Raw genomic sequence first — 26,200 nt, 5'->3', positions numbered from 1 at the left:
GCCTCAAAAGGGACTTGGGTTTAGTCCCTTTGAGCTGAAGTATGGCCACCCTGTGAGAGGATCTTTAAGTCTGGTCAAGGAGGCTTAGGAAAAAGCTCTGAGTAAACTCCCCCAGGATGTATTTAGCTACATTTTGGCTTTGAAAAACCAGACTGCCCGCTTCAGGAGTCTCACACAGGAAAACCTGAAAGCAAGCCAGGAGGATATGAAACGCTGGCATGACCAGAATGCCACTCTGGTCGAGTTTCAACCTGGACAAAAAGTGTGGGTGATGGCACCAGTGGAGCCTAGGGTGCAGTCAGCAAGACTGATGCAAACCTCATCCCCCGAGCTGATGAGCTCATTGACCGGTTTGGAGCTGCTAAGTACCTTGGTACGTTTGACTTAACATCTGGGTACTGGAAGATTGTCTTAACTGAGGTGGCCAAGGAGAGGTCAGCATTTTCTACCCCAGATGGACACTTTCAATTTAAAGTGATGCCATTTGGGATGAAGAATGCCCCTGCCACCTTTCAGAGGCTGGTCAACCAGGTGTTATCTGGACTGAATTAGTTTAGTGCCGCCTACCTGGATGAGATTGATGTGTTTAGTTCCACATGGGAGGAACATCTGCAACACCTCTGGAGAGTGTTAGAGGCCCTGCAGAAGGCAGGCCTCACTATTAAGGCAAGCAAGTGCCAAATAGGGCAGGGTTCTGTGGTGTACTTAGGACACCAGGTGGGGAGTGGCTAGGTGGCCCCTCTGCAGTCTAAGATCAATTCCATTCTGGCTTGGGAGCCTCCCAAGACCCAGACTGAAGTGAGAGCCTTCTTAGGTCTCACAGGATACTACAGGAGGTTTGTCAAGGGATATGGTACCATTGTTACCCCTTTGACTGAGTTGACTTCTAAGAAGCAACCCAGGAAAGTGATCTGGACAGAGGCTTGCCAAAAACACTTTTGATGCCCTGAAGGCTGCCATCTGCACAGCACCTGTGCTGAAGGCACCTGAATACTTCAAGGAGTTTGTTGTGCAAACAGACGCCTCAGAGCATGGTATTGGAGCAGTACTCTCACAGCTTAATGAAGAGGGCCTACACCTGGTGTCGACGCTGAAGAAGCTAAGACCCTACTTGTTTGGGACTCACTTCCGGGTTGAGAACGACCACAACCACCCTCAGATGGTTAATGCAGATGAGGGGTGAGAATCCAAAACTGTTGAGGTGGTCCATTTCCCTACAGGGGATGGACTCCTGGTACAGAGCACGCCAATGCTGATGATCTGTCCAGGTTCTTCTGCTGTAGTGATGAGAAGTCCCATAGACTTTTCATCCTTGGCATGGTCTCCCTTAACTTTTTGCCTCTGTTTCCCAGGTTGTTCATGTGTGCTGGATTCTGTTTTTGCTGTTTTTGTTCTGGGCACTTTAGCACTGCTAACCAGTGCAAAAGTGCAAGTGCTCCTATACAAAATGTGTATGTAATTGGTTTATCTATGATTGTCATATTTGATTTATTAGTAAGTCCCTAGTACAGTGCACTAGAGGTGCCCAGGGCATATAGATCAAATGCTACTAGTGGGCCTGGAGCACTGGTTTTTGCCACCCCCATAAGTAGCTCTGTAATTATGTCTCAGACCTGCCACTGCAGTGTCTGTGCGTGAAGTTTTAAACTGTAAATTCAACTTGGCAAGTGTACCCACTTGCCATGCCTAAACCTTCCCTTTTCTTACATGTAACACACGGCTAAGGTAGGCCCTAGGTAGCCCCAAGGACAGGGTGTAGTGTGTGGTTAAGGTAGGAGATATAGGCCCTCATTACAACTTTGGCGGGCGGCGGTTTTGTAACCGCCGTGCGGTCGCCAATGCAGCCGCACTCCAGCGGTGGCCATTATGACATCCCCGTTGGGCCGCAACATGGGAGCCGGCTCCTAATGGAGCTGGCGGTGTTGCGGCCGTGCGACGGGTGCAGTTGCACCTGTCGCGCTTTTCACTGTGCAGACAGTGAAAAGCTGTGTGGGGCTGTGCCAGGGGGCCCTGCGACTCCCCTTTCAGCCAGCCGTTCCATGGCGGTTCCTACCACCATGAAACGGCTTGCGAGAAGGGGACTCGTAATCCCCTGGGCAGCGCTAAATTCGCCAGGACCAATGTGGCGGAAAACTGCCGGTCTCGGCGGTGCGACCGCGGCACTTCCGCTACAGTCGTAATATGCGAGTTTGCACCGGAAGGCTGTTGACGGTGTAACCTCCAAAACAGCCCTGGCGGTCTTTGACCGCCAGGGTTGTTATGAGGCCCATAGTAATGTGTTTTATATGTCCTGACAGTGAAATACCGCTAAATTAGTTTTTCAATGTTGCTAGGCCTGTCCCTCTCATAGGTTAACATGGGGGCTACCTTTAAATATGATTAAAGTGTAGGTTCCATTTGGGAGCGGCTAGACATGTGGCGTTTGGGGTCTCTGAGCTCACAATTTAAAAATACATCTTTTAGTAAAGTTGACTTTAAGACTTTAAGATTATGGCCCTCATTACAACATTGACGGTAAATCCCGCTTACCGCCGTGCAAGAGACCGCCAACACACCACTGCGGCGGCGGAATTCCGCTACAGCTATTACGAACCACAGCTCGGAATCCACCAAAATTCAGACACCCACACAAGTCCGCCACACCAAAGGTCAGTGATAAACTGGCGATAACAAAACCTCCACCGTCACGCCAACAGGAATACGCCCACACTATGACGACCCACGAATCCACACGGCGGTCTTTCAACCACACCGCCACGCTCAAAATACACACACATATACAAAACACAACCACAATGGACAATTCCAAAAACACACACCTGATACACATACACACACCACTCCCACGCACCCAATCCTATATAAAACACACACCCACATCACCCACAAACCCCTACGACAAAAAAATTAGAAAGTAGGCCTGAGAGAGACACCACCAGAGACAACACTAGCATCCACAGGCACACAACACCATCACTCTCACAACATTCACGCACCTCAGACAACACACACAAACACATCCCCTCACACATCACAACACACACCACCTCACACATCACCCACACCACATCATGGCACCCCAAAGACACCCCAGGTTCTCTGAGGAGGAGCTCAGGGTCATGGTGGAGGAAATCGTCCGAGTAGAACCACAGCTATTCGGATCACAGGTGCAGCACACCTCTATTGCTATGAAGATGGAGCTATGGCGCAGAATCGTAAACAGGGTCAATGCAGTATGACAGCATCCAAGAACACAGGATGACATCAGGAAGAGGTGGAACAACCTACGGGGGAAGGTGCCTTCCGTGGTTTCAAGACACCAGATTGCAGTACAGAGGACTGGCGGCGGACTCCCACCTCCTCCCCCACAACTAACAACATGGGAGGAGCATGTCTTGGCTATACTGCATCCTGAGGGCCTCGCAGGATTTGCAGGAGGAATAGACTCTGGTAAGTCAAAGCTTTACTATTACATCCCCCACACTACCTGCATGCTATCACATACTCCCACCCTCACCCCCATCACTCCAACACCTCCCAAATGTCCCACTATCACAACCCACCCATCCCAACACCAAGCCCTGCATGCAATACCAAAGCATGGACACCCATCACCAAAGCATGTTCACTACAGATACCCACACAGACCCAAAAACAACTATCACACAAGGTCCTAGACAAGAATGCAAGCACTGGAGTACACAATGGCACACACAGATGCAATAATCATGCCTTTACACCCCTGTAGGACCCCTACCCAACGTCACCGGACAGGAGGTTCCGGACATGTCCACTCCCCCCACAGAAGAGGTGCACAGTGGTGACAGCAGCTGTGTCCAACTGGATCAAGTTGACCAGCCCGGCCCATCTGGGACCTCGGGACATTCGGTTCCCCTGACAAGAGCCTCCCCCCTCAGGAAACACCAGCACAGCACCCACCCAGCAGGCCCATACCTCTGTGCCCAGGACATGTCAAGCAGCAGTGTGTCCACCACAACAGGGAACCCAGGCAAACCCACCACCCCAAGAAAATCAGGGACCTGGTGGCAATGGGCACACGGTTCAGGGGACAGAGGAACAGGAAAACAGGGGAACTGGGAGGACTCCTGTGCGACAGGGGGAGGACAGGCCCAGGGAACCCACTCTCCATGAGGCCCTCTCCAACATCATGGGAGCGTACCATCATTCCCAGGAGATGATGGCAACGGTACTGGCCAAGTTTCAGGAGACCCAGTGGCTGCTGGAGGAACAGTATCTGGGGACCAGGGAGGAACTCAAGTCCATCAACACCACCCTGCTCACCATTGTAGGGGTGCGCAAGGACCTTGTGAACACCAGGAGGGACACTGTGGCACAACAAGGGGCCCCTGACACTAGCCTGGATGATGAACATCCCACCACCTCCGCTGGCGCTAGTGGACAGGTGGCACCCCTACAGGACCACGACACCAGCACCCCACCCCCTGCAGATGGAGAACCACCCCGCAAACGGTCCCTGAAATCCAGGACAGAGACAGAGAACAATGCCATGACCCCCGCCACGAAATGAGATGCCCCTGAATGTCATCCTTCTGTCCCACTTCGTCACCCTGTCCATCCATCAACTGCCCTAGCTCCACTTCCCATGCCCCTTTAGACAATGCACCTGTGAAACAAATAGACTGGACTCTGTCATGGACAATCCACCACCATCACCCCTGCCCATTTTACAACCCCCTCCACTAATTTGCACTAAAATAAACACACATCAATCACAAAACAATCTGGAGTCAGTCTGTGCGTTCACAAATGTCTATTTGCAATAACTCTGGAAAATAGCAATGTCGATAGTATTGGCAACATACCGATGTAACACAGCTCTAGTCCATGAGGTAATATAGCAGAGGTCACACAGTGGGACCCACATCTGTGAAATGGAAAGCCAAAGTGACAAGTCAGGGTCCATACACTGGGTGAAAGTGACAGACATATGATATGATACAATTGAATGAGATGTGTGAGGCAGTGACATCTTCTTACATGTGTCTCACTGGAAGTATTGCTGGATAACGTTGTTTCTGTTGTTGATATCCTCTTCTTCTGCCTTCTCTTCTTCATTGTCCACAGGCTCCACAGCTGCCACAAGACCTCCTTCTGGACCATCCTCCTGCTGAAAAGGCACCTGTTGTCGCAAAGCCAGGTTGTGCAGCATACAGGAGGCCACGATGATCTGGCACACCTTCTTTGGTGGGTAGTAGAGAGAACCACCTGTCATATGGAGGCACCGGAACCTGGCCTTCAGGAGGCCGAAGATCCTTTCAATCACTCTCCTAGTTCACCCATGTGCCTCATTGTAGCGTTCCTCTGCCCTTGTCCTGGTATTTCTCACTGGGGTCAGTGGCCATGACAGGTTTGGGTAACCAGAGTCACCTGCAAATGTCGAGACAATTGTTAGACACACACTAACCCTTAGGGACAACCCCAGTCCCACACAACTATTCACAGGGTATAGGGTCCTTGTCCTCACTTATTAGCCACACACGGTGCCTCTGGAGTTGCCCCATCACATAAGGGATGCTGCTATTCCTCATAATGTAAGCGTCATGCACTGAGCCAGGAAACTTGGCATTCACATGGGAGATGTACTGGTCGGCCAAACACACCATTTGGGCATTCATTGAATGGTAGCTCTTCCGGTTTCTGTACACCTGTTCACTCCTGCAGGGGGTACCAATGCCACATGTGTCCCATCAATGGCACCTATGATGTTGGAGATATGTCCCAGGGCATAGCAGTCACCTTTCACTGTGGGCAAATCCTCCACCTGAGGGAACACAATGTAGCTGCACATGTGGTTCAGCAGGGCAGACAACACTCTGGACAACACGTTAGAGAACATTGGCTGGGACATCCCTGATGCCATGGCCACTGTTGTTTGAAAAGACCCACTGGCCAGGAAATGGAGTATAGACAGGCCTTGCACTAGAGGGGGTATCCCTGTGGGATGGTGGATAGCTGACATCAGGTCTGGATCCAACTAGGCACACAGTTCATGAATTGTTGCACGATCAGGTCTGTATGTGATTATGATGTGTCTCTCTTCCATTGTCGACAGGTCCAGCAGGGGTCTGATGCCGCCATCTCCTCACCTGCCCCAGCGGACGTGCCCTGTGGATGAGGAGAGCGAGCAGAGTCAGCCAACACTGAGGTATTAAACATTTTTTAATGCACATATTTGATAATCCGCAATGTGCCTGTTACTGTGTGTATGCATGGCCTACATCGGTGTGATGCATGTAAAATAATGCCATGTGGCCCCCTGAAATGGCGGCTGCCTGACCAGTAAGGTGGGACAAGGGAATATGAGGTAACTACGCTGCCGTTGTACACCGTCGCGGTAGGCGGTCGAAGACCGCAGCACAATCCTGCATTGGTTATCATTGGACCCTATAGGTCCCAGGAGCCAATGACGATGTACGCCGGCAGTGACGGTACGCACCGCCGCGGACGTTACCGCCATTTTCTATCTGTTCACTCACTTGATACCTGACCTTCGACAGGAGAGGACCTACACTGCAAGTGCTGCTGTGACCTGTGTCTGGAAGCGACGATGGCTCATGTGTCTGGGGAAAGGGCCCCTGCCTTCACTTCGGAGGAGTTGGAGAAGTTAGTGGATGGGGTCCTTCCCCAGTACACGCTGCTCCACCGTCCTCCAGACAAACAGGTGAGTACACTGTGAGCATGCTATATGGGCAATGCCTGTTTGGAGTGGTGTGGATGGAAGATGACTGAGCCCTGCATGAGCGGACGGTGAGTGTATGTGCGTCAGGGCAAGGGTGGGAACGTGGGTCAATGACTGTGACGGTCCAGACAGTTACAGATTTTCCTTTTCCCCTATACTATTGCTGTAGGTCAGCTCCCACCAGAAGAACGATATTTGGCATGCCATCGCCATGGACGTCCGGACCACGGGGTCCACCACAGACGGAGCACCCACTGCTGGAAAAGATGGGAGGACATTCGCCGCTGGAGCAAGAAGACGGCGGAGGCCCAGCTGGGGATGGCCTCCCAACGTGGGAGGGGAGCGCGTCGCAGCCACAAGGGGGTGAGTACAGTCTAATCCATCTGACTCATTATAAGGTGTCTGGGTGGGGGAGGTGGGCAGTGGGTTACCCTAGGCCAGGGCGAGGTTTGTAGGCAAGGACCCTTTGTGAGGCAGGCTACATGGCACCCCAACCCCACCAGTGTGAAGAGCCATCTACACCTAGTCAGGTACCTGTGACTTTCATGTGTGCAGCAATCGGGCATAGGCCTTGTACCCCATGGGCATGTGATTGATATAGGAAGTATAAGTGCATGGCGTAGTTCAGAGGGCTGCTGTGTCTGTAGTGTCCGCCAACAGTAGTGGTATTGCATGCACTGAACATGTCTTTCTTCTGTCTCGGCCCCTCTTTTTGTGGTCTCCCTGTTCTTGTGTGCATTAGCATCATCAGGCGGAGGAGCAGTGGCACCAGAGCAGGAGGGAGCTGCATCCCACTTGGCCCTGGAGGGTGAGACAATGGAGTCTGAAGCCACCAGTGGGACGGAGGGCGAGGGGAGCTCCACGGTGGGGACAGGAGGTGATATCAGCGACAGCGACTCCTCCTCTGATGGGAGCTCCCTTGCGGTGGCAGGCCCCTCTGTGCCACCTGCATCAACAGGTACAGCTGCCATCCATGCATACTTAGAGGGCATTCTTTCTAGCCAGGCAGCCCAACAGAGAGCATTTCAGGCTCTGGCCTTAGCACTGACGGCAGCCATTGTCCCTGTGTCCAGCCTCCCCCTTCAACTTCCTCAACCCAGACCCAATCCCCTGTACCTCAGCCTATCCCAAGCACACCATAAGACCAGCATGAACACACGTCAACACACAAGGGTGGCTCAGGTAAACATAAGCACCACCCATCCCACAGGCTCTAACACAAGCATCATACCCATGCACACATACTAACATCCACTGCCTCCAATGTGTCCCCCTCCTCCATGTCTCCCTCCTCCCTCCCTGTCTCGTCTCCACTCACACCTTCATGCACTACATCTTCAGCCACTATCTCCATCACCAGCACGCCCATCACCACACACTGCTCACGTGCCCGCACCACCCCCACTGCCATTCACACATCCCCTGTGTCCTCTACTAGTGTGTCTGTGAGCCCTCCTTCCAAAGTACACAAACGCAGCTACACACCCACCCAACAGCCGTCCACCTCACAACAGCCTCCAGCCCATGCACCTTCACCCAAAGTCAGCAAATGTACACCTTCTACAACCACTACCTCTTCCTCCACTCCCAAACCCCCTCCATCTACCCGTCCCAGTGTGCCTAAAAAGCTTTTCCTTGCTAATATTGGCCTCTTCCCTACACCTCCCCCCTCCAGTCCGTCCCCTAGGGCCCGCCTTTCCAGGTCCCAACCCAGCACCTCAGCCATCACATCACCTGGCACAGCGGTGCCAGCAACTGCGGGCTTTTGGAGTGCGCCAAGCAACAGGGCTGCCAGTGTTCCACGGAGCGAGGGCAAGGACATTCCGCCACCTCCAAAAGTAAAAAAAAAGCTGCCCACATCCCAGAGGGAGAAGGCGAAAACACCTGCCACCAAGGGCTCAGGCAAAACAAAAGTTGATAGCGGCAAGACAGCTGCGCCACCATCCAAGGTGGGAAAGGGCCAGAAAATCAAGGGCAGGTCGACGCCAACCTGCACGGCGGACAAGACTGCCACCAGCACCGCCACCTGCAGTGCCACACGCACCGCCACCAACACCACAGTCACTGAGCCCACCACCAGCACCGCAGTCACTGAGCCCGCCACCAGCACCGCAGCCACTGAGCCCGCCACCAGCAGCGCAGTCACTGAGCCCGCCACCAGCACTGCCGCCACAAAGACCACCGCCAGCACTGCCGCCACTGACACCGCCGCCAGCACCGATGCGACTGAGCCAGCTGCAAGCACCACCTCTACTGATACCTCCACCAGTACCATCAGCGGCCCGAGACATCCTGAGCCAGTGGCACCACCGCAGACATGGCTGCCATCCCCAGTGGTCAGTCGTCCGAGGCTGGAGGTCAGTTCCAGGAGCCTGGGCAGCTTGCATGTTGCACCAACGTCAGTGGAGTATCACAAGATGGCAAGATGAAGCACTCTGGGCACAAAGCCCCCTCCAGAACCAGTGGAGAAAGACATCCACCACCTCAGTCCTTGGCAGGATGAAGCACTCTGGGCACAAAGCCCCCTCCAGAACCAGTGGAGAAAGGCATCCACTACCTCAGTCCTTGGCAGGATGAAGCATTCTGGGCACAAAGCCCCCTACAGAACCAGTGGAGACTGTTATCCACTTGAGAGACTGTGGCTTTGCACTCCCCAGGATAGAGCAGTGGGCAAACCACCCACTGTAAAGACTTGGGAGACTGTGGCTTTGCACTCCCCAGGATACAGCAGTGGGCAAACCACCCACTTGAAAGACTTGAGAGACTGTGGCTTTGCACTCCCCAGGATAGAGCAGTGGGCAAACCACCAACTGTAAAGACTTGAGAGACTGTGGGTTTGCACTCCCCAGGATACAGCAGTAGACAAACTACCCACTTGAGAGACTTGAGAGACTGTGGTTTTGCACTCCCCAGGATAGAGCAGTGGGCAAACCACCCACTGTAAGACTTGGGAGACTGTGGCTTTGCACTCCCCAGGATACAGCAGTGGGCCAACCACCCACTTGAGAGATTGTGGCTTTGCACTCCCCAGGATAGAGCAGTGGGAAAACCACCCACTGTAAAGACTTGAGAGACTGTGGCTTTGCACTCCCCAGGATAAAGCAGTGGGCATAGAGCCCCTTCGTGGAGCTGGCGTCGTGCACTCATCAGGCTGAGGTGCCCCCCCTTCCATTCCCCCTGAGGTGCCTGTTTCATTTCGATCTGATGCCCCTGCAGTGTTCTCTCCGTTTGGAGTCTGGTACCGAGTGTGGGCCTCGCCCATGCACTTTGGGCCCAGTGGTCCACAGACTATAAATGGTGCACTTTCCGGACTTGTGTAGTTGGTGTACATAATTGTATATACTGTATTTCAAGTTTTGACTAACGGAATTTTATTTATTACAATTGTTCAACTCATTTCCTTTTGTCCTTGCGTTCTTCCAGGGGGGACGGGGGGTGTAAATGTAATGTTGCAGCATGTATTTGTGTGTATGTTGTTGTGGGTGAGGGTGGGGGTGGGGGTTTTGCGTGTTTCGTGTGTGTGTCTCTCTTTTTTCCCTCCCCCCTCCACTGTGTTGTAGGTGCAGTACTCACCGTGGTCGTCGCCGCCGTCTTTCGTGCTCCTTGTAGAGTAGCAGGAATACCATTGCAGGGAGTATTTGGAGTTCTGGCTCCATGGCGTTCTGGTTCCTCGGGGTGTGTAGAAGTGAGTGTTTTCCCTTCCAAGTCCTGTTTCCGCCATGTTATTGTTCGCGTTGGTTCCGCCCTGGAAAAGGTGGCGGATTGGCCTCTCATAATAGTGTGAGTGGTACATTGTCTTACCCCTGTCTGTTGGCGGTGACCGCCGCGCTGTTTGTTTGTACCGCCGTGGCGGTAGAAGTGTTGAAGTGGCTGTCTATGTTGGTGGTTTCCGCCACATTCATAATTCCATTTTTGTTTCCGCCGGGCTATTGGCGGTATTACCGCCGCTTTAACACAACCGCCAGGGTTGTAATGACGGCCTATGTGTTTGAAAATGCCACTTTTAGAAAGCGAGCATTTTCTTGCTTAAACCATTTCTGTGACTCTGCCTGTTTGTGGATTCCCTGTCTGGGTCAGTTTGACAGTTGGGCTGGTTGCACCTCTCACTAGACAGTGACACAAAGAGAGCTGGGGTGTAGTCTGCATTTCCTGATGAGCCAGCCATCTGTGCTAGGAGGGAGGGGAGGAGTGGTCACTCACACCTGAAAGGGCTGTGTCTGCCCTCACACAATGCAGTCTCTGACCCCCTGGCAAGGCAGGATTTCACAAGCAAGAGAGATTTTCCTTTGAAGAAGGCCTACTTCAAAGGGCAAAATGTGTATATGAAGGGCACCCCAATCCATAGACTTTAGAACACTTCTGGAAACCAAGAGGAACCTCTGCCTGTAGAAGAGCCGAAGAGCTGCCCTGTCTGTAACTGTGCTTTGTGGAGCTATCCTGCAGTTGTTGCTTCTGCCTGTGCTAGAGGAGAAAGACTGGACTTTGTGTTGCCTTCCTTCTTGTGAAGATCTCCAAGGGCTTGCTTTAGAGCTTGCCTCCTGTTATTTGAAGTCTCAAGGACAACAAAGACTTCTCTCTGCCAGCACCTGGAGTCTCTGGAGAGACTCCTACTCTGCCAAGTGGTGCCCATCCACTTCCTGGGACCCTTAAAGAAGAAGCTGGCAGCCCAAGAGTAAGAAATCCACACACAAAATGCCGTGCGGGAAAAAATCGATGCAACTCCGATCTGCGACTGAAAAATTGGAGCATGTAAAAACAACGCAAGGCATGCCCAGACCCGAGAGTGCTGACCGGATCGATGCATCGCTCTCCTGCAGAGAGAAGAAATTAAGCACGCCGACCCGACTAAAGGAGAAACGACGCAAGGTCTCGCTCGTGAGTGATATCGATGTATCACAAGCCCTTTTGGATGCACACTCGCCCGTGCGGAGTTATTTTTGACACACCCAAGGTACATTTTCACGTTAACAGTGTTAGTGTGTGTTTAAAACTACATGAAGACTCTTTTTGCATTTTTAGTGATAACCTGACTTGTGTATTGTGGATTTTTGTTGTTTTGGTCTTGTTTTGTTTAGATAAATATTTTCTACTTTTCTAAACCTGTGTTGTGTCATTTTGTAGCGTTTTCCTTAAGTTCCTGTGTGTGCTGGTACAAATACTTTACACCTAGCACTCTGAAGTTAAGCCTGCTGCTCGTGCCAAGCTACCAAGGAGGTGAACGTGGGATAGCTGAGGATGATTCTCTTTTACCCTGACTAGACTGAGGGTCATTGCTTGGACAGGGGATAACCTGACTGCCAACCAAAGACCCCATTTCCAATAATAGGGAAACTAACATAACCACAATACACCAACATAACCACAAGCAAAACCTGGCAGGGGATCAACAACCATAGAGGGGAAGCTACAGAAATACAAATGTCAGACACTTGAAGCATAATACATCATTTACTTCCCCACAGGTACCCCAGCCATTGTCACTGGAGAGGAGGTGCCACCACTATCCAGTCCCCCAACAGAAGAGGCCCACAGTGATGACAGTAACTCTGGACTTCTGGATCTGGACAATCTACCTGGCCCATCAGGGACCAATGGACAGCCGGTCACCCAAGCCCACTCACAGGCCACCACAGAGCCTCCCCCATCAGGAACCAACACCACAGCACCCATCCAGTGTACCCACACCTCTGTCCCCAGGACACATCAATCAGCAGTGTGCTCACCTGTACAGGGACCCCAGGCCACACCTCACCACCAAGACAATCAGGGACCTGGGGACAGTGGCATTGGGCACACCATTCAGGGGAACAGATGCACAGGGCAAAAGGGACACTGAGAGGACTGCTGTGCGTCGGGGGAGGAAAGGAGCGGGAACCGACTCTCCAGGAGGCACTCTCCGAGATCCTGGGAGCCAACCAACATTCCCAGGACACAATGGGCCAGATCTTAGACAACGTGCAGAAGAACAGGCGGTCGCAGGAGGGACAGTATCAGGGGATCAGGGAGGACTTGCAGACCATTAACAATACCCTGATCTCCATAGCAAGGGTGCTGGCAGACATGACCAACATCATGAGGGAGGCAACAGCACACCAGCGGGCCCCTGCCACTATCCAGTCATCTGAACAGCCCTCCACTTCTGCTGCCGCTAGTGTCCATCATCACCCCATTCCACTGCACTTTCCCCTCCATATTTTAGCACAATAATAAACACCCTTGGATAAAACTTGACTACTAGCATTTCATGTATTGAAAAATTGTATTGATTGAAACAGCTACAATCATTGCAAATGAACTGTAAATAGCATGAGCATAGAATGAATGACCTGTAGCTGGCTGTTGTGATCACATCAGGAGAATGTTGTCATATCACTAACATCTGTAAAATGAATATCCATAGGTAACAGTAATTAGGGGAAATAAGTGGGTAATGCCAGAATGCCAATGCCACAAAGAATACACCAATAGTTATAGAAATGTGAAGTTGCACTGTCTCACCTGTGTGTCATTGGAAGTACTGACATATCACCAATGTTCTGTTGTCCACATCCTCATCCTCTGCCTCCTCATCCTCACTGTCCTCAGGGTCCACTGCTGCCACAGGGGCATCTCCAGTCTCCTCCTCCTGCAGAAAAGGTACATTGCGCCTGAGGGTCAGGTTGTGCAACATGCAGCATGCCACTACTATCTGGCAGACCTTCTTGGGTGAGTAGCACAGGGGTCTACCTGTCAGATGGAGGCACCTGACCCAGCCCTTCAGGAGGTCAAAGGTCCTTTCAATGATCCTTCTGGTTTGCCCATGTGCCTCATTATAATGTTCTTCTGCCCTTGTCCTGGCATTCCTCACAGGGGTCAGCAGCCATGATAGGTTTGGGCAGCCAGAGTCACCTGCAAATATTGAGGGACAACATTTAGCCACACACTATCCTATATGGCCAGCACCATAGGCATACACCAACATATACTGGGTGGGAACAAGGGCTAACCTATTAGCCACACCCTGTGCCTCTGTAGTTGGGATATCACATTTGGGATGCTGCTATTCCTTAGGAAAAAGGCATCATGCATGACCCAGGATACTTAACATTGACTTGGGAGATGTTCTGGTCCGCCAGGCATACTATCTGCTCATTCATGGAGCAGAAACTCTTACGATTCCTGTACACCTGTTCATTTTGCTGGGGGGGTACAAATGCAATGTGTTTTCCATCAATTGCCCCAATTATATTGGGGATATGTCCCATTGCATACAACCCAGCCTTCACAGTGGCCAAATCTTCCACCTGGGGGAAAGCAATGTAGCTGCACATGTGTTTTATCAGGGCAGACAAGATTCTTGCTAGCACAATTGAGAACACTGGCTGTGACATTCCTGCTGCCAAGCCTAATGTCACTTGGAAAGAACTAGTTGACAGGAAATGGAGCACTGATAGAACATGCACAAGAGGGGGGATCCCAGTGGGATGACAGATAGCTGAGATCAGGTCAGGTTCCAACTGGGCACGCAGCTCTGTGATTGTGGGCCTTTCCAGTCTATAGGTGAGTATAATGTGCCTGTCCTCCAGTGTCGCCAAGTCCACCAGGGGTCTGTACACGGGGGTATGTTTCCATCTCTTATTCATCCGCATCGGTAGGTATCTAAGGGACACAAGAGTGAGTAGGCTGTCACAATTTGAACAACTATACCACAACAGCAGTCCACATCGTGCAAACCTGTTTTGGGACAGTGTGATTTATAATGTGTGTGCCTCTTTATCCCGTACCTAGTTATCCTGTGATGCAGTGATTATCAATAGGCCTGTCCACCCCCCTGAAATGGCGACTGCCTGTCCCGTGCGGAAGGACAGGTGGAAGTGAGCTAATTTCACCGATGTTGTGTGCTGTGGCAGTTGGCGGTCGTGAACCGCCATGCAATTCCTCATTGGTTTTTATTGGGCTCTATGGGGTACAGTGGCCAATGGGGATCTACGCCAGTGGTGATGGCATGCACCGCCGTGGACGTGACTGCCATTTTCTATCTCAATCCTCACTTGTTTACTGACCTTCCATGGGAGAGGACCTACACTGCATGTGCTGCTGTGACCTGTGTCTGGAACCTACCATGGCCCATGTGACCGGGGAAAGTGCCCCAGCCTTCACTTCTGAGGAGTTGGAGCGACTGGTGGATAGGGTCCTATTCCCATGAGGACTGCTGTATGGGCCCCCATGTGGGGATGATGCATGTGCCATGAATGCATGGAGTTGTGGGGGAAGATATCATGTAAGGAGGTGGGTGAATGTCCTCTTAGCGGTGTACATGTTGTGGCTGGGCCAATTGTGTGCCAATGGTGATGCAAACGGGTATGGTGGGCCATTTGTGTGACAGGCTGAACTGTTTGTCTAATGGTGTTCTCCTATTTGTATTGCCTCTGCAGGTCAGCGCCCATCAAAAGAAGGGAATATGGCGTGCCATCGTCAAGGAGGTGCGGACCCTGAGGGTCTATGGCAGGTGGAGCACCCACTGTCGGAAACGGAGGGAGGATCAGAGACGCTGGGCGTGGAAGACCACGGAGGCCCAGCTGGGGATGGCCTCCCACTGAGGAAGGGGTGCCCATTGGACCCTGACCCCCTTGATGTCCCGTATACTGGCGGTGGCCTACCCTGAGCTGGATGGGCGCTTGAGGGCATCACAGCAGCCAAAAGGGGGATGAGTACAGTGGTAATCATTACAACTTACGGCTGGGGGGTAGTATCTGTGTGGTGGTTGTGCGTCCTTGGGTGCCCTTAGGCCAGGCCAGACATGGCAGCGTAGGTCCTCTGGTGGCTAAGGGTTTACATGGAAAATACTGCTTACCTAGCTTGTTAGTATTACCTCCTGGGCAGGGCTGCTTGGGTCCCAGGTGTACTGCAGTTGCTGTGTGTGCCCCTCCTCATTCCATAGTGACTAGCCATTTCACTGGTAGTGCAATGCATAGTGCGTAGGCCTGTTCCCTTTGTGTGAGGGTGCTATGTTTACCAACAGTGTGGTTGTTGCAGTCATTGACCCAGGTATCCATTGTCTCTCTCCCCCCTTTCTTGTTTTGTCATCATGTCCTTATGTGCATTGGCATCATCTGGCAAAGGAGCGGAGGTATCAATGACACAGGGAGCTACAGCCCACAGGACCCTGGAGGCAGAGTCCACCGACGCTGAGGGAACCAGTGGGATGGAGGGCGAGGGGAGCACCATGGCGGAGACTGGAGGTGACAACACAGACTCAGATACCTCATCCGATGGGAGCTCCCTGGTGGTGGTGGACACCTCTGTGACCACCCCAGCTGCAGGTACAGCCGCCACCCCCCTACCAGCACTGCCCTCTCAGTAGCCCCTCAGCAGGTTGCCCCTGCCCCTTCATCCAGGAGGGTGGGCATCTCCTTAGCCCCAGGCACCTCAGGCCATGCCCCAGTGAGCCCTGCTGCCCTGAGTGAGGAGGCTATTGCCCTCCTGAGATCCATCTCTCTAGGGCAATCAACCATTTTGAGTGCCATTTAGGGGATGGCAGCCCAGATGCAGCAATGCAGCACATTCCTGGAGGGCATTCCTGGTGGATTGGCGGCCCAACAGAGATCAATTCGGGCTCTTGCCTCCTCTTCGATGGCAGCCATTGTCCCTGTTTCTACCGACCCCCCTCCAACTTCCACTTCCCAGTCCCATTCTCCTCAACCCCAACCCATCCCAAGCACACAAGACAACACCCAAGAGTGGCACAGGCAAACACAAGCACCACACTTCATCCCTCAGGCACTCACACAAACACCATTCAGTTGCAGACACAACAACATCCATTGTCTCCACTGTCTCTCCCTCCTCCTCCTCCATCTCTCACCCAGTTACATCAACATTCACACCTGCATGTGCTACATCAATATCCACTACCAGCATCATCACCACACCAAGCAGAACATACACCTCACTGGCAGACACATCCACAACATCCATGCATACGTCCCCTGTGTCCTCTCCCACCGTGTCTGTCCCCCCCTCCTAATGGACACAAACGCCAGCACTCAGACACCCAACAGCCAACCACCTCACAACAGCATGCAGCCCATGCACCTGCACCCAAATCCACCAGACATACACCTCTGAAGACCACTCCCTCATCCCCCACTGCCATTACTCCTCCCTCCTCCCACCTCAACGTCCCTAAAAAGCTTTTCCTTGCCCAAATTGATCTCTTCCCTACCCCTCCGCCCCGTCCTGCACGTATGGGCAGGGCAGCAAGGACACAGCCCAGCACCTCAGCCAAACATTCCATGGGGACAGTGGTAGAACCACCCACTCATGGTGGTAGGGATGCCAGAACAACAACACTGAAGGGGAAGGAGGCAGCACAACCTGGGATGAAAGAGAAGAGTCTGGCACCAACTGTGATGAAGGGGAAGGAGCCTGCACCAGCTGGAAAGAAGGGGAAGGAGCCTGCACCACCAAGCAGAGGGGGGTAAGAGCCCATCCACCCCTGCAGGAAGAGTAAGGGATCCCCAACCCATGACCAGGAGGAGAAGAGGCACTCTACGCCAGTGGAAGCTGTTAGCCAAACACCACCACCACCAGTAGTTTTCACAGGGCCTCCACCACCAGCCGTGGATGTGCTGCCATCACAGAGTGCAAGGGCTGCCCAAGAGCGCCCCCCAACCACCATCAGCATGCAGCCATCACAGAGTGCAGGGGCTATCCAGGAGCCTCCCACAACCACCATCAGCTTGCAGGCATCACAGAGTGCAGGGGCTGTCCAGGAGCCTCCCACGACCACCAACAGCATACAGTCATCACCACTGGTGGACGCCATGTAGTCCACCCTCCAGGAACTACTTTAGTGGCTGCCCCCTCCAGAACCAGCGGGCAAGACACCCACTCGAGAGACTGTGGCCTTGCACTCCCCAGGACAAAACACAGGGCATGTTGCCCCCTCCAGAACCAGTGGGCAAGACACCCACTCGAGAGAGTGTGGCCTTGCACTCCCCAGGACAAAACACAGAGAATTCTGCCCCCTCCAGAACCAGTGGGGAAAGCACCCACTCCAGGAACTGTGGCCTTGCACTCCCCAGGACAAAACACAGGGCATGTTGCCCGCTCCAGAACCAGTGGGCAAGACACCCGCTCAAGAGACTGTGACCTTGCACTCCCCAGGACAAAACAAAGGGCTTGTTGTCCACTCCAGAACCAGTGGGCTTGTTCCTTCATCTGGCTGAGGTCCCCCCCCGAGGTGCCTGTCTATTTGACAACTGATGCCCCTGCAGTATTTATCCGGATTGGTGCAGGATTTGAATTGGGCTTTGAACTATGGCCAGTGGCCATGTGGGCCCTTTGAACTATGAACTTTTCTATACAAGTGTACATAACTGTTTCATGGCCAAGTGGGATTATTAATTTTGATGTTGAACTGATTACATTCACTTTCATCAATTCCTGTTGTCCTCCCATTATTCTGCAGATATCTGGGGTCAAATTGTTTTAATAATGCAGCTGGTTGTGTGTATGCTGGGTGTGTGATGTGCGTGTGTGTGTCACTCTTGTTTTCCTCCTACCCTTCCTTGTGTGCTAGGTGGCTGTACTCACCATCATCATCTTTGCCAACGTTGGTGTTCCAGGTGGAGCATAACGTAGAAGATCACCGGGAAAACTTGCAGTTCGGGTTCCATGATGGCGTGGTTCTTCCCTGTGTCTCCAATGGTGAGTCCTTTCACTTTTGTGCTCTAGTTCCAATTGACATTTGTTGGTGCTGGTACCACTCCGGAAAAGGTGGCGGATAGATGTGTCTTAAAATGGTGGGTGGAACTTTGTGTACCCCCTGGCTGCAGGTGGCTACAGCAGTGGTGACTGTTGTTTCCACCCTGGCGGGCAGTGTGGTACATTGGCTGTTTATCGGAGATATCACCTCCATGGTCATAATTTAGCAGTAGTTACCACCAGCCTGTTGGCGGTATTACTGCCACTTTATCACCTACCGCCAGGGTCCTAATAAGAGCCTATATCTGTTTATAGAGGGTACCCCCAGGATTGTAAAGACAACTTATGAAAGTTTGAATTTCAAAGGTTTGAGGGGTCTCTGCATAAAAAGAATTTTAGGGATTGGGAAGAACCGTAACAAGGGATTTCTCTTAAATCTCTTCCTGCAGGATGACCAGGGACACACCACTGGTCAGGTACAGTCAGAGGGGGAGGTAGAGGAAGATTCCAACCAGGTAGACTCAGGGGAGTATTCTGAAGATCCTGGGGAGGGTCCTTCACAAATCTTTCCATCAACAAACCTCCTAGTGTAGCTGGTAGTGGGAAGGGGTCACATAACAAGTAGGGCCCCCTTCACACCTAGAGGCCAGGTAACTAGAGTTACTCAAGTTAGGGAAAGATCTGCCTCTGCCAATTTCCATGTCACTTCTGTCTCAGAGGTGTCGAACACATCCAGCACTGAGGACCAGATCGTACATAGGGAACTCAGAAAGCTGAGGTTGGAAGAGGCCAGACTGAGGCTACAGCAGCAACAGTTGGCCTTAGACAAGGAATCCCTGGCTGTGGAAAGGGGAAGGCAGGGGTTGTGGTTAGTTCCCCTGGTGGCAGCAGCAGTCGTTTTAGGAATTCCAGTGGTAGAGAACATACATTTGATTTCAGAAATCTGTACAAGGTTGTATCCCCTTACAAGTATGGGGATTACGTTTATAAGTGGTTGGCTGCACTTGAGAGGGCCTGTAAAGTTCAGAGGCTCCCTCAAGCACAGTGGGATGCTATCATGTGCTTGTCTTTCACTGGCAATGGGAGAGACAGACTCCTTATTGTCAGGGAGGATGGCTCAGACAACTACCATGTTCTGAAAAGTGCACTCTTGGATGGTCTAGGCTTAACTACTGAATAATATAGAATCAAGTTCAGAGAGACCAGAAAGGCGTCTTCACAGGATTGGATAGACTTTGTAGACTGTTCAGTGAAGGCCCTAGAAGGTTGGTTAAAAGGCAGCAAGGTGACTGACTATGAAAGCCTGTATAATCTAATTCTGAGAGAGAATATATTGAACAATTGTGGGCCTGATTTGTTGCACCAGTATCTTGTGGACTCAGATCTGACCTCACCCCAAGAAGTGGGAAAAAGGCAGACAAATGGATCATAACAAGGGTGAGCAGAAAAGCTCATACAGGAGGTGACAAGGACAGCAAGAAGAAGGATGGTAAGTCTCATGACAAAGGTGGGGACAGAGATCAAAAATCTTCAGGGTCTTCATCAGGCCCCCAAAAATCCTCTGAGGGTGGTGATGTCCAAATCCTCTTCAAATCAGCAGAAAAAGCCTGGGTGTTATTTATGTAAGCATAAAAGCCATTGTGAAAGTGACCCCACTTGTCCCAAGAGAAACACCAAGCCTCCCAGCACCACAACCCCCGCTGCTTCCACTATTGCCACTAGTAATAGCAGTGGTGGTGGGAAAAACACTACTAATAGCCAATCAAAGGATATAGCTGGCTCACTTTTGGTAATGTAGTGGGGGTTGGTCTAGTTAAGGAGACCACTAAGGCTGTTTTAATCTCTGATGGTGGCATTAACCTTGCCACCTTAGTTGCTTGTACCCTTAATATGGATAAGTACAAGCAGCTACCCTAATAAATGGTGTTCAGGTTGAGGCCCACAGGGACACAGGTGCCAGTGTCACTATGGTTGCCCCTGAGCAACACCTACTTGGTCACCAGTACCAAGTGACAGACACCCATAACAACACTGTTATCCACCCCATGGCTGTTGTGAATCTCAAATGGGAGGGGGCTTACTGGACCAAAGCAGGTTGTGGTATCCACTGACTTGCCTGTAGAGTGTCTCTTAGGCAATGATTTGGCAACTTCAACTTGGGCTGAAGTGGAGTTGGAGACCCATGCAGCAATGATGGGCATTCCAGGGCAGATCTTTGTTTTTACCAGGGTTCAGGCCAAGAAGCAAGGAGGACAGGGAAACTTGGACCCTGGAACAATGGACCAAGTGCTCCCAAAAACCAGGGGTAGGAAGGGCAAACCCTTGTCCACTATCCCTCCCTCTACAGAACAGTCCCCTTTTGATGAGGAGGAGTCAACTCCCTGTGAAGAACCTACACCGGAGGAGCTTGAAGCTGACACAGCTGAGCTCTTGGGTGCAGCAGGGTCTGCCAGCAGGAACTGACTGTGGCACAGCAGACCTGTCCCACACTAGAGGGTCTCAGACAGCAAGCTGTGAAAAAGCAAATTGGGAATATCAGTGATTCCCACAGTGTTTACTGGGATAATAATCTCCTCTATACTGAGGCAAGGGACCCCAAACCTGGTGCTGCCAGGAGACTGGTCATCCCTTTACAGTAGAGGGAATTCCTCCTCACTCTGGTACATATTCCCTTGGCTAGACATTTGGGGCACAGTAAAACATGGGACAGTCTTGTTGCTTATTTTCACTGGTCTCATATGTCAGAGGACACCAAGGAGTTTTGTCGCTCCTGTGTGACCTGCCAAGCCAGTGGCAAGACTGATAGCACCCCAAAGTCCCACTTAATCCCACTGCCAGTGGTTGGGGTGCCCTTTGAGAGGGTAGAGGTCGATATTGTTGCCCCCCTTGACCCTCCAAGAGCTTCTGGCAATAGGTTCATCCTTGTTGTAGTGGACCATGCCACAACGTACCCAGAAGCAATCCCCTTGAGGACTACTACAGCATCTGCAGTGGCAAAGGCCCTCCTGGGAATATTTTCCAGGGTGGGTTTCCTTAAGGAAGTTGTATCAGACAGAGGTAGTAATTTCATGTCTGAATGCTTGAAAGATATGTGGAAGGAGTGTGGTGTAACATACAAACTCACCACGTCCTATCACCCACAAACTAATGGACTGGTTGAGAGGTTTAACAAAACTCTCAAAGGCATGATCATAGGACTCTCTGAAAAACTCTGAAGGAGATGGGATGTCCTCTTGCCATGCCTCCTTTTGCCTACAGGGAGGTACCCCAGAAAGGAGTGGGCTACAGCCCCTTTGGACTCCTCTTTGGTCACCCTGTTAGGGGTCCCCTTGCTCTTGTGAAAGAGGGTTGGGAGCAACCATTTAAGCCCCCTAAACAAGATATTGTGGACTATGTACTTGGCCGAAGATCCAGAATGGCTGAGTACATGAAAAAGGCCACTAAAAACCTTCAGGCCAGCCAAGAGCTTCAAAAGCAATGGTATGACCAGAAGGCTGTTCATACTGAGTACCACCCAGGACAGAAGGTGTGGGTATTGGAGCCTGTGGCCCCAAGAGCACTCCAGGACAAATGGAGTGGACCCCATCTCATTGTGGAGAAGAAAGGTGAGGTCACCTACCTGGTAGACCTTGGCACTGCCAGAAGCCCCCTTAGGGTACTGCATGTCAACCGCCTTAAACCTTACTATGATAGGGCAAACCTAACCCAACTCATGACAACAGATGAGGGGCAGGAAGAACAGAGTGACCCTCTCCCTGACCTCTTCTCCAATACTGAAGCTGATGGCTCAGTGGAAGGAGTGGTGCTTGCAGAATGCCTCACAGCAGAGCAGAGGGAAGACTGCAAAAACCTGCTAGGCCAATTTTCTGAACTCTTTTCCCTCATACCTTGTACAACTACCTGGTATGAACATACAATTGATACTGGAGACAGTTTGCCTGTAAGATTTATAGGCAGCCTGACCATGTCAGAGAATGTATTAAATCCGAGGTACAGAAAATGTTAGACCTAGGAATTATTGAGCCCTCTGATAGCCCCTGGACCAGCCCAGTGGTGCTTGTCCCCAAACCTCATTGCAAAGAAGGAACAAGGGAAATATGGTTTTGTGTGGACTATAGAGGACTTAATACTGTAACAAAAACAGATGCTCACCCTCTACCCAGGGCAGATGAGCTAATAGATTCACTGGCTTCTGCCAAGTATCTAAGCACCTTTGATCTGACTTCAGGGTATTGGCAGATCAAGTTATCAGAGGATGCTAAAGCAAAAACTGCATTTTCTACCATAGGAGGGCATTATCGGTTCACAGTTACCCCCTTTGTTTGAAAAAATGCACCTGCAACTTTCCAAAGGCTGGTGAATACAGTCCTCCAAGGTTTGGAAGCTTTTAGTGCAGCATAGGTAGATGACATTGCTGTATTTAGCTCCACCTGGGATGACCACCTGGTCCACCTCTGGAAAGTTTTGGCGGCCCTGCAAAAGGCAGGCCTAATTATCAAGGCTTCAAAATGCCAGATAGGGCAGGGGAAAGTGGTTTATTGGGGCCACCTGGTAGGTGGATAACAGACTGAACCACTACAGGGGAAGATCCAGACAATTATGGACTGGGCTCCCCCTACTACTCAGACCCAGGTCAGAGCCTTCTTATGTCTCACTGGTGTAAGAGACTGGACTGGTTTGTAGTGGTGTCAGGACCCCAGTGGCGCGTGGGCACAATTGCCCATATGTTGCAGCCACCATTTCTGTGAAGCCACGCACCTTGTGTGGTAAAAGTCACCTGCCCAGATGATTGGGCCATTGGTGGTTTTGTTGCCCTCACCATTACCCATGAACACTAAGGTGAAGCCTCTCCACCCTCATCATTTGACCATGCACATAACTGTAGAAATAGAAACAGGAAGTCAGGGAGGACTTCATTTCCCAGCCTCCCCTGCCGATAATTACTTTGGGTGTGGTCAGGCTATAAATACCTGCCACACCCGTTTAACTGGCGCTTCCTATTCTGAGCGTCTGCGGGGAGCGGGTGTCTTCCGCGTTGCTGCCTGGATTTAATCGAGCCTGTCTTCCTTTTGCGAGCGGCCGGCTCGCACCGGTGAGAAATTTCCTTTAGGGCATTCCTGCCCTCTCTGTGAACTCCGAATTCGGAGTCTATGTAGATAATGAAACAGTCCGAGCCTGTTGCTTAGCAACATCGTTTCTCTCGGCTGTTTTATCCTGTGTTACTCAAAGTAACCATTTTCTCCGTGCCATTTTCTTTTGAAGTTGGCTACATAATTGCTCATGTATATTTTGCTTAGAAAATTGTGTAATTTTCTTATTTTGTGAATGCGCTAATTCAAGCCACACTGTTATTTGAGCTTATATGTTATTTCTTAGCAAAAAGAAAGTGTCATTGTGCTTTGTTTTACATTTTCTTGTTGAGACTCGAGTAAGTTTAATTCAGAGAAAAGACAACATTATATATTTCGCCCCGCATGAGTGGCATTAAAGAACACTAGTGTCATTTTATGTCTAATGATTTATAAGACAAGGTATTCTGTGGAATATTTTGATCTACGGCTTTTTTTTTTGAACTCTGGAGTAAGAGTTGTGCAGAATTTCATTTCAAAATATATACATAGGAAGTTTGTTTCTTCTGGTAGCAATTGAAATTAGCGAGATCTTTGAGAGACAGTGATTTATTGTTGCATAACCATTTACTGTATGTTCTGCATTAACCTTTTCCTTTTCAGATCTCCCTCCTGGCTGTTCCTTCCCGATTACCCCTTCTCCCGGCCGGCCCCTCTAAAGTTCAGCGCCATAACGGCATCTGACTTTGGTGTTGCCTGGAAGTGGGACCCTTATCAGCATCGTGCAGATCCCGAGAACTTGGACCTCCTGACAGAATAGGAAGCCCACGAGTTTTCTCTTCTCTTGATCTGCACGATAGCTGGCGAGATGACTACTCTAGACACAGTGATGCAGGCATTAACACAATTACAAAAGGAGTTACAGGATTCCAGGAATGACACTGCAGCTTTAGTTACCAAAGTCACTCAATTACAAGCCAAGGTGGACGGTCTTGGAGGCACACCTTTGCCACGTTTACCTCCATCTCCCACCAATGTATCCGTCACTGTTCCTACGCAGATACCGTTGGCCGCTCCTGAAAGGTTTTCTGGAGATGCCAACAAAGTCCAGATATTCCTTACCCAAGTGGAGCTACATTTCAATTGTCGTCCGGCTGCTTTCCCTGACCCACAGTCTAGAATTGCCTTTTTGATTTGTTACTTGTCAGGAGATGCAGCCAATTGGGCAGTTCCCCTAGTACAACAAGATAGTCCTTTGCTTTACAATTGGCGTCAATTTGTGGACAAATTTGAGAAAGTGTTTGACCGACGAGCAGTTACCATGTTAGCTGATAAAGAACTATTGGAACAACGACAAGGAAACAAGGACCTTGTTTCTTATCTCTCGCAATTCTATCGTTTGGTGGTTGAAACAGCTTGGCCCGAAGAGAAGAGAGCCGCACTTTTTTATCAAGGCCTTAAGGAGGAACTAAAAGACGTTTTAGCTCAAATCGACCCTCAACCTAAAACATGTACAGATCTGATAAATCTAACCCTAAGACTTCATCATAGACTTTCTGAAAGAAAAGGAGATAAGAAAAGACCAGATCGCGGTACTTGGCGTCAAGACAAATATTGCCCCTCTCTTTCCTCCAACTCCTCGGATATTGTCAGTGAACGTATGGAAATTGGTACACTTCGTCAACCATTAACCAAAGAAGAAAAAGAACAAAGACGTCGTAAAGGTCTGGGTTTATATTGTGGAAAGAAAGGACATTTCGTAAGAGACTGCTCAGTCAAACCCAAAAACAAAACTGATTATTTTGCTAATACCAAGAGTCAAGTTGCTTCTGTAGGAAATTTTGAGGAAAACTAGCGTACCCAAGAGATAGAGAAGGGAATCCCTTGGGTGTTCTTACAATCCCTTCTGTACATTCCTGCTTAAATCACCATAATAGACATTTTCGCATTCCAATACAGCTTTTGATTATGGATAAATGGCAGGAGGCTTTTGCTCTAATAGATTCAGGAGCCACTGGAAATTTTGTAGATTCTCAAACTTCACATTGATTACAACTCGCATGTCAAAAGAAGGTAATACCTGAAAGTGTACAGGCTGTGGATGGCAGTGAACTCGCTGGAGGTCCAATCACCTCTCATACTTCACCAATTCAAATGGCATGTTACAATTCCAATGGCCATCAACATTTAGAACAATTACAGTTTGATGTTATCAAAGCCCGTCAATATGGTTTCATTTTGGGTATGCCTTGGCTAAAATTACATAACCCACACATAGATTGGAAAAAGAACATCCTAACCTTCTCATCATCTCACTGCTCTAAAACTTGTCTTTCCACTAAACAGTTTGTTCAACAGATAGCTACAGCTGCAGAAAAAACAATAACGCTACCTTCTCAATATACCACATACGCAGATGTATTCAGTGAGCAGGCAGCTAGTACACTACAACCCCATCGACCTTATGATTGTCAAACTGATTTGGTGCCAGGATCTGTGATTCCTAATTGTAGAATTTATGCCCTTTCTGAAAAAGAAAATCAATATCTACGGGAATATCTTGACCAATGTTTAACAAACAATTTAATTAAACCATCACGTTCTCCAGCAGCCTCCCCCCTGTTCTTCATTACCAAGGCCAATGGCGAATTGAGACCCTACATTGATTATAGAGCCCTGATCAAAATCACTATAAAAAAATAATATCCTTTGCCCTTGATTC

The sequence above is a fragment of the Pleurodeles waltl genome, chromosome 11 (assembly GCF_031143425.1).
Source record: "Pleurodeles waltl isolate 20211129_DDA chromosome 11, aPleWal1.hap1.20221129, whole genome shotgun sequence".
Classification (NCBI taxonomy): Eukaryota; Metazoa; Chordata; class Amphibia; order Caudata; family Salamandridae; genus Pleurodeles; species Pleurodeles waltl.
Note: the sequence above shows the minus strand (reverse complement) of the source record.